This window comes from Piliocolobus tephrosceles, chromosome 15 (assembly GCF_002776525.5).
Source record: "Piliocolobus tephrosceles isolate RC106 chromosome 15, ASM277652v3, whole genome shotgun sequence".
NCBI classification, from domain to species: Eukaryota; Metazoa; Chordata; class Mammalia; order Primates; family Cercopithecidae; genus Piliocolobus; species Piliocolobus tephrosceles.
The window spans coordinates 71,755,325-71,764,088 of NC_045448.1; positions in this window are offsets into that span (position 1 = coordinate 71,755,325).

Below are 8,764 nucleotides of genomic sequence, written 5' to 3' on the forward strand. Positions count from 1 at the left end.
AGGATAGTTAGCTCTTCCTGTTGAATTGATCCCTTTACCATTATGTAGTGGCCTTTTTTTTCCTCTTTTGATCTTTGTTGGTTTAAACTCTGTTTTATCAGAGACTAGGATTGCAACCACTGCTTTTTTTTTTTTTTTTTTGCTTCCCATTTGCTTGGTAGATATTCTTCTATCCCTTTGTTTTGAGCCTATGTGTGTCTTTGCATGTGAGATGGGTCTCCTGAATACAGCACACCAATCTTGACTCTTTATCCAATTTGCCAGTCTGTGTCTTTTAATTAGGGCATTTAGCCCATTTACATTTAAGGTTAATATTGTTATGTTTGAATTTGATCCTGTCATTATGATGTTACTTTTGCCCGTTAATTGATGCAGTTTCTTCATAGCGTTAATAGTCTTTACCATTTGGCATGTTTTTGCAGTGGCTGGTACTGGTTGTTCTTTTCCATGTTTAGTGCTTGCTTCAAGAGCTCCTGTAAGGCAGGCCTGGTGGTGACAAAATCTCTCAGCATTTGCTTGTCTGTGAAGGATTTTATTTCTCCTTCACTTATGAAGCTTAGTTTGGCTGGATATGAGATTCTGGGATGAAAATTATTTTCTTCAAGAATGTTGAGCCAGGCGCAGTGGCTCATGCCTGTAATCCCAGCATTTTGGGAGGCCGAGGTGGGCAGATCACAAGTTCAGGAGATCGAGACCATGGTGAAACCCTGTCTCTACTAAAAATACAAAAAATTAGCCAGGTGCGATGCCAGGCGCCTGTAGTCTCAGCTAATCCACAGGCTGAGGCAGGAGAATGGTGAGAACCCGGGAGGTGGAGCTTGCAAGAGCTGAGATCATGCCACTGCACTCTAGCCTGGGTGACACAGCGAGACTCCATCTCAAAAAAAAAAAAAAAAAAAAAAAAAAGAATGTTGAATATTGGCCCACACTCTCTTCTGGCTTGTAGGGTTTCTGCTGAGAGATCCACTGTTAGTCTGATGGGCTTATCTTTGTGGGTAACCCGACCTTCTTCTCTGGCTGCGCTTAACATTTTTTCCCCTAATTTCCACCTTGGTGAATCTGAACATTATGTGTCTTGGGGTTGCTCTTCTCAAGGAGTAGATTTGTGGTGTTCTCTGTATTTCCTGAATTTGAGTGTTGGCCTGCCTTGCTAGGCTGGGGAAGTTTTCCTGGATAACATCCTGAAGAGTGTTTTCTAACTTGGTTCCATTCTCCCCATCACTTTCTGGTACACCAGTCAAACGTATATTTGGTCTTTTCACATAGTTCCCAGATTTCCTGGAGGTTTTGTTTTTTCCTCTAATCTTGTCTTCTCGCTTTATTTCATTAATTTGATCTTCAGTCACTGATATCCTTTCTTCCACTTGATCAAATCGGCTACTGAAGCTTGTGCATGCATCACGAAGTTCTTGTGCCATAGTTTTCAGCTCCGTCAGGTCATTTATGGTCTTCTCTACACTGTTTATTCTAGTTAGCCATTCGTCTAACCTTTTTTCAAGGTTTTTAGGTTCCTTGTAATGGGTTAGAACATGCTCCTTTAGCTCGGAGATGTTTGTTATTACTGACCTTCTGAAGCCTACTTCTGACAACTTGTCAAACTCATTCTCCATCCAGTTTTGTTCTCTTGCTGGCAAGGAGCTGCAGTCCTTTGGAGGAGAAGAGGTGCTCTGTTTTTTGGAATTTTCAGCTTTTCTGCTCTGGTTTCTCCCCGTCTTTGTGGTTTTTATCTACCTTTGGTCTTTGATGTTGGTTACCTACAGATAGGGTTTTTGTCTTTTGTTGATATTGATGCTATTCCTTTCTGTTTGTTAGTTTTCCTTCTAACAGTCAGACCCTTCAGCTGCAGGTCTGTTGGAGTTTGCTGGAGGTCCACTCCAGACCCTGTTTTCCTGGGTATCACCAGTGGAGGCTGCAGAACAGCAAATATTGCTGCCTGATCCTTCCTCTGGAAGCTTCGTCCCAGAGGGGGCACTGGCTGTTTGAGGTGTCTGTCGGCCCCTATTGGGAGGTGTTTCCCAGTCAGGCTACATGGAGGTCAGGGGCCCACTTGAGGAGGCAGTCTGTCCATTTTCAGAGCTCGAACACCATGCTGAGAGAACCACTGTTCTCTTCAGAGCTGTCAGACAGGGACGTTTAAGTCTGCAGAAGCTGTCTGCTGCCTTTTGTTCTACTATGCCCTGCCCCCAGAGATGGAATCAACAGAGGCAGTAGGCCTTGCTGAGCTGCAGTGGGCTCCGCTCCGTTTTTGCTTCCTGGCCTCTTTGTTTACACTGTGAGCTACTCAAGCCTCAGCAATGGCGGACACCACTCCCCCTACCAGGCTGCAGCCTTGCAGGTTGATCTCAGACTGCTGTGACAGCAGTGAGCAAGGATCTGTGAGTGTGGGGCCCGCTGAACCAGGCATGGGAGGGTATCTCCTGGTCTGACGGTTCTTAAGACTGTGGGAAAAGCACAGTATTTGGTCAGGAGTGTACCATTTCTCCAGGTACAGTCTGTCATGGCTTCCCTTGGCTCGGAAAGGGAAATCCCCTGATCCCTTACACTTCCCGGGTGAGGTGATGTCCCACCACTTCAGCTTGCCCTCTGTGGGCTGCACCCACTGTCCAACCAGTCCCAGTGAGATGAACCAAGCACTGTAGTTGGAAATGCAGAAATCACGTATCTTCTGTGTCGTTCTCTCTGGGAGCTGCAGACCAGAGCTGTTCCTATTCAGCCATCTTGGAAACTATCCCCTATCATTTTTCTTTTACTTTCATTTTAGGTTCAGGGGTACATGTCCAGCTTTGTTACATGTAAATTGCATGTCACAGGGGTTTGGTTTAGAAATTATTTCAGCACCCAGGTAATAAGCATAGCACTGGATAGGCAGTTTTTTGATCCTTACCTTCCTCTCTCTCTCCATCCTCAGGTAGGCCTCAGTGTCTGTTGTTCCCTTGTGTCCACATGTACTCAGGGTTTAGCTCCCACTTATAAATGAGAACATGTGGTATTTGGTTTTGTGTTCCTGTATTCATTTATTTAGGCTAATGGCCTTTAGCTCCATCCATATTGCTACAAAGGACATGATCTTGTTCTTTTGATGGCTGTGTAGTATTCCATGGTATATATATACCACATTTTCTTTATCCAGTCTACCATTGATGGGCATTTAGGTTGATTCTATGTCTTTGCTATCATGAATAGTGCTGCAATGAGCATACACATGCATGTGTCTTTATGGCAGAGTGATTTATATTCCTTCGGACATATACTCAATAATAGAATTGCTGGGTTGAATCATTCTGCTTTGAGTTGTTTGAGAAATTGCCAGACTGCTTTCCATAATGGCTGAACTCATTTATATTCCCACCAGCAGTGTGTAAGCATTTTTTTCTCTGCAACCTTGCCAACATCTGTTATTTTTTCACTTTTTAATAATAGCCTTTCTCACTGGTGTAAGACAGTATCTCATTGTGGTTTTGGTTTGTATTTCTCTAACGATTAGTGATGTTGAACATTTTTTCATGCTTGTTGGCTGTGTGTATGTCTTCTTTTGAAAAGTTAGACTATCGTTTGTAATATATGTACAGGATTCCATTGTTGTATGTATGTCATAATTAACTGGCTCCCTATTAATTTTTGTGTTATTCGTGATATAAAATATCAGGATTAATAGCCTTGCAAATATATCTTTAGAAATTTGTATTGTTCATTCCATAAGATAATTTATAGAAGTAAAATTGCTGAGTTACCTCCTCCCCAAAATGTAACTGTTATGTAGAATTTTAAGCTGATTATTCTCTTGTTTTTCTTCATAATTTACCCCATTTGTATTTATTAATATATGCCTGCATAGAAGTTTCAAAAATTCTTATGTAGGGCAAACTTACCTATCTTCTTTAGGATTTAAGACTTTTGTTTTATGCTTCAAAATGCCCCTCACCTCTATCTATATTCACTGTATTTTATTTTAATGTCAGTTTCAACTTTTTACATTTAAGTGCAAAAATAATCTGGACTTTATCTATTTGATTTAGGAATTGAGGTGGGGGTTCAAATAATCTCCCCCAACAATGCCCAGATGGCTAACCAATTATCCCAATAGCATGGTTTTCAGTAATTTCAGTTTCTTAAGAAGAATAATATTACCCCTTTTTTTCTGCTTACATGTTAGAAACCAAGGAAGACATGGTTCTAAGAATGTAATCCAGTGTCATAATACAGAGCTCTGACACCAGTGTGAGGGAGCTATATATGAAAAAGTTAACAAATGTCCTTTCCTCTTTGGTTTATACTAAATTAGGAGTCATGTGTGCATCTTTTTAAATTGTTTTTTGTTCATTCACTTATTTATTCAACACATATTTATTGAGTGCCTATTGTATATCAAATACTGAAGCTGGATTTCAGCTTCATCTGTCCCCATTTGTCCCTTTGGTCAGCTGCCTGACTATATGCAGTGGCCCTGGGCAGGAAGGAAATCACTATGAAGGCAATACTTGAGCAAATGTCTGAAGGAGGTGGAAGAGTCAGCCCCATGGTTAATTGAAGGAAAGGCATTCTAAGGGAGAGAACAGCAAATGCAAAGATCCTGAGATAGGAGTATGCTTGGCATATTTGAGGAGATGAAAAAACAGCTCTCATGGCTAGAATGAAGTAAACAAGAGGGAGAGTAGTAGTTGATGAGGTAAGAATGGTAAGTGGTCATATATAAGTGAGATTTGAAAACACAATAAAACGAAAGAATGGTAAGTGGGGATGTAGACAGTGTAGTGTCTTACAGGCTATTGTAAGAACTTTGGCTTTTACTGTTGAGTGAAATGATTTTACTTCATTTTAAAGGGATTTCTTCAGTTGGGTGGGAATAAACTATAGTAGGAGTAAGTGAGACCAATAAGGCAAGAGATGATAGTAGCCTAGATCAAGGTAGCAGCAATGAAGTAACTGGATGTGTGTGTGTATGTGTGTGTGTGTGTGTGTTTATTTTTTGAGATAGGCCCTTGTGCTGTCATCCAGGCTGGAGTGTAGTGGAGTTAATGGCTCAATGCAGCCTCAGCTTTCTAGGCTCAAGCAACCCTACTGCCTGAGCCTCCCCAGTACCTGGGACTACTGGTGTGTGCCACCACACTTGGCTATTTTCTTTCTGTAGAGACAGGGTCTTACTATGTTGCCCAGTCTTGTCTCAAACTACTGGCCTCAAACTAATGGACACCAGTATGAGGTTACAGGCATGAGCCACCTCTTTCAGCCCTAGATATATTTTTAAGGCAGAACAGACAGGATTTGCTGCTGGATTGGATGTGAGAGGTGAATAAGAGAAGTCAAAGATGAGCCCAGTAATTTCTGTCTGAGAGACTGAAAGAATGAAGTTGCCCACTTACTGAAATGGGGGAAGATATCATGAGGAGGAAGTTTGGGGAGATCAGGATTCTGGTTTTGGAACTGTTAAGTTTGAGATGTCTGTTAGAAATCCTAAGGGAACTAGGTAGCTATTACGAGTCTGGATTCTAGGAAAGAGTTCCAGCTGGAGATACGACAATGGGAGTTGGAAGTAAATAGTATTTAAACCAAGGAGCCTGGATGACATCATCAAAAGAGAGAGTGTAGGTGAGGAGAGGAGAGGGCCCCCACTGGCCTTCTTGCTGTTCCTCAAACATGTGGAACCATTCTTGCTTCAGGTGCTTTGCCAACAATGCTCTTTCTCTAGACATTTGCAAGTCTTACTAGCTCACTTCATTGAAGCCTCTCAAATGTCACTTCTTCAGAACAAAGGATCACCCTGACCACCCTATTCAAATAGTATCCCTTCCCCTATGCTTACCAATGACTCTATTCCTTACTCTTTTATTTTTCTTCATAGCACTTCTCATTTTCTAAAATCACACATTCATTTGTCTACTTATTTATTATATACCTTCTTCATGAGGTCAGGGCTTTGCATTTTAAAGAAATATATTATTTTAACCATCTATCATAGTTTAGGATGTCCTAGGAGCAGATCCAGACAAGAATTTGAGTGTGATTGTTTATATGGGATATTATCCCAGGAAATGCCAGTAGGAATATGAAGAAGTGAGACAGGAATGAGAAAGCAGTCAATAAACGATGCATTATCAAGCAAGTTACCACTGTGGGTAACTGGAGCTTAATCCTGCATGGGAACTCTGGGCCTCAAAGAATATACTCTGAGGGGTATGACTGCTGAGCTATTAATATACCAACTCCTGTTAGTCACTGAATGAGGGTTGTTTCTGGGTGTGTTAATTCTTATGTACTTCTGGCCTGATGAATCCACTTGCCCATGGGCACACCATATTGCTGAAGAGAGTTAACAGGCAAAGAGATGCAGATTCTGGTAATTAAAAGTGGGATGGTGTGCACTATATTGGTAAGGCCTGCAGGTATATGGGTAGGGACAAAACAACACCTGCTATCTCATTCTATTCCCTGTACCTTGAATGTGCCTGGTGTATAGTGGATACTCAATAAATATATGAACATTAAATGAAACTTGTTCACATGTTAAGGGAACATAACAGGTGATCTGCTTGCCTACCTCAGCCTCGCAAAGTGCTGGGATTACAGGCATGAGGCACTGCGCCTGGCCTCAGAAATGTATTTTAACTCCTTATAGCGCCACCTGTTTTTTTTTCCACTGCTTGAAAGCTTACAGGATTATTTTTTATTTACACTTGCCTAAGTCTGCCTTCAGTAAGCAGTCCTTGAGCTAACTCTTAAAGGAAGTATAGGAGTGTGTAAGTGGAGGAAGTGGCATATGCTGAAGGGAGCAGCCAGGAGTTTATGTGACTGGAGCACAGAGGTTGGGGAGAGATGGCAGGTGGGGAGACTGGGCTTGCAGGCAGTTGCGGTATGATCTGTGTGGCAGATTGTATTTTCTACAGATGCCCACAACAACATCTCCACACTTGCTCATCTATAATGTGACCCGATTTTTTTTTTTTTTTTTGGCAGAGTCTTGTTCTGTCATCCAGGCTGGAGTACAGTGGCACGATCTCTGCTCACTGCAACCTCCGCCTCCCAGGTTCAAATGATTCTCTTGCCTCAGCCTCCCAAGTAGTTGGGATTATAGGCATGCACCACCATGCCCAGCTAGTTGTTGTAGTTTTATTGTCCAGGTTGGTCTTGAACTCCTGACCCCAAGTGATCTGCCTGCCTTGACCTCCCAAAGTGCTGGGATTATAGGCATGTGCCACTGCACCCGGCCCTGATATTCTTTTAATTGCGAGGTAAAGTCTATGTACCCTCCCCTTGCATCTGGACAAATTTGCTTATAACCAACAAAATGTGGCAAAAGTGACACTAAAAATTCAGAGTCTGTTAAATGATGACGTAGCTTCCACTTTGCTCTCTGGAGCACTTGCACCTGGGACTCTGAAATGCTCTACCTCGAAGCCATCAAGCTACAAAGAAACCAAGCCACAAGGAGAGGCTACTCATAGGTGCTGTCTTCAGCAGTCTTGATCTTCTCTACCTGGCCCAGGGACCAGACTAGTGAGTGAATGATCCTTCAGATGATCCTAATCACCATCTGCTGAGATACTTTCAGATAAGGCCCTAGACATCAAGAAACAGAGACAAACTCTGTTCCCATACCCTTTCTAAATCTGACCCCCACGATCCATGAATCTAACAAGATGGTTGCTGTTTTATACCACTAAGCTTAGAGTAGTTTATTACCCAGGCACAATAACTGAACACTAACCATGTCAGAGTCAGGCATAATAACTGAACACTAACCATGTCAGAGTCAGGCATAATAACGGAACACTAACCATGTCAGAGTCAGGCATAATAACGGAACACTAACCATGTCAGGGCTTCCTGAGGAAATGGGGAATCATTGAAGTGGTTTCTGGATATGGAGTAACCTAGTCAGACATGGGATTAAACAGTTGTATAGTACAAAGTCTCAGGGTTCTACAACTCTCCTACAGTAATGTAGGAGACAAGGTAATGATGGTCCCTATATTTATGCAGACTGGTGACCTTGGTTGCTGTGGATGAACTGTCAAGAGCCAGAACTAGAAGTGAACTACTAATGAGACTAGTATAATAGTCTGGATAGGAGAAGAGGAGGGCCTGAGCTAGGGTAGTAGCCATGAAAATGAAGAAAAGGTAGATATCAGAAATGTTTCAGAGGTAGATCCAGAAGAACCATGAGACAGGTAGAAGCTTGGAATGTCTCCCAAGTGTCTGGCTCATGGAGGATGGTGATATAATTTCTCAGGTCAGAGATCACAGGAGGAGAGACCAGTTTGAAGGGAGAGATGATAGATTAAGATTTGGATGTGGGCCAGGCACGATGGCTCACGCCTGTAATCCCAGCACTTTGGGAGGCTGAGGTGGGCAGATCACCTGAGGTCGGGAGTTCGAGACCAGCCTGACCAACATGGAGAAACCCCATCTCTACTAAAAATACAAAATTAGCTGGGCATGGTGACACATGCCTGTAATCCCAGCTACTCAGGAGGCTGAGGCAGGAGTATCACTTGAACCCGGGAGGTGGAGGTTGCGGTGAGCCAAGATCACGCATTGCACTCCTCCCTGGGCAGCAAGAGTGAAACTCTGTCTCAAAAAAAAAAAAAAATTTATTGATTCTGAGGTGCCTTAGGGTATGTCCAGGCATAATTTGGACATATGACAGAGGCCTGGGCTATAAATAATATCTTTGGACCTTAACAGTATATATTTAGTAATTAAGGCCATGGAAGTGAATGGCATGGCAGTTGGAGAAGACACAGAATGAGAAGGGCCTAGACCCAAA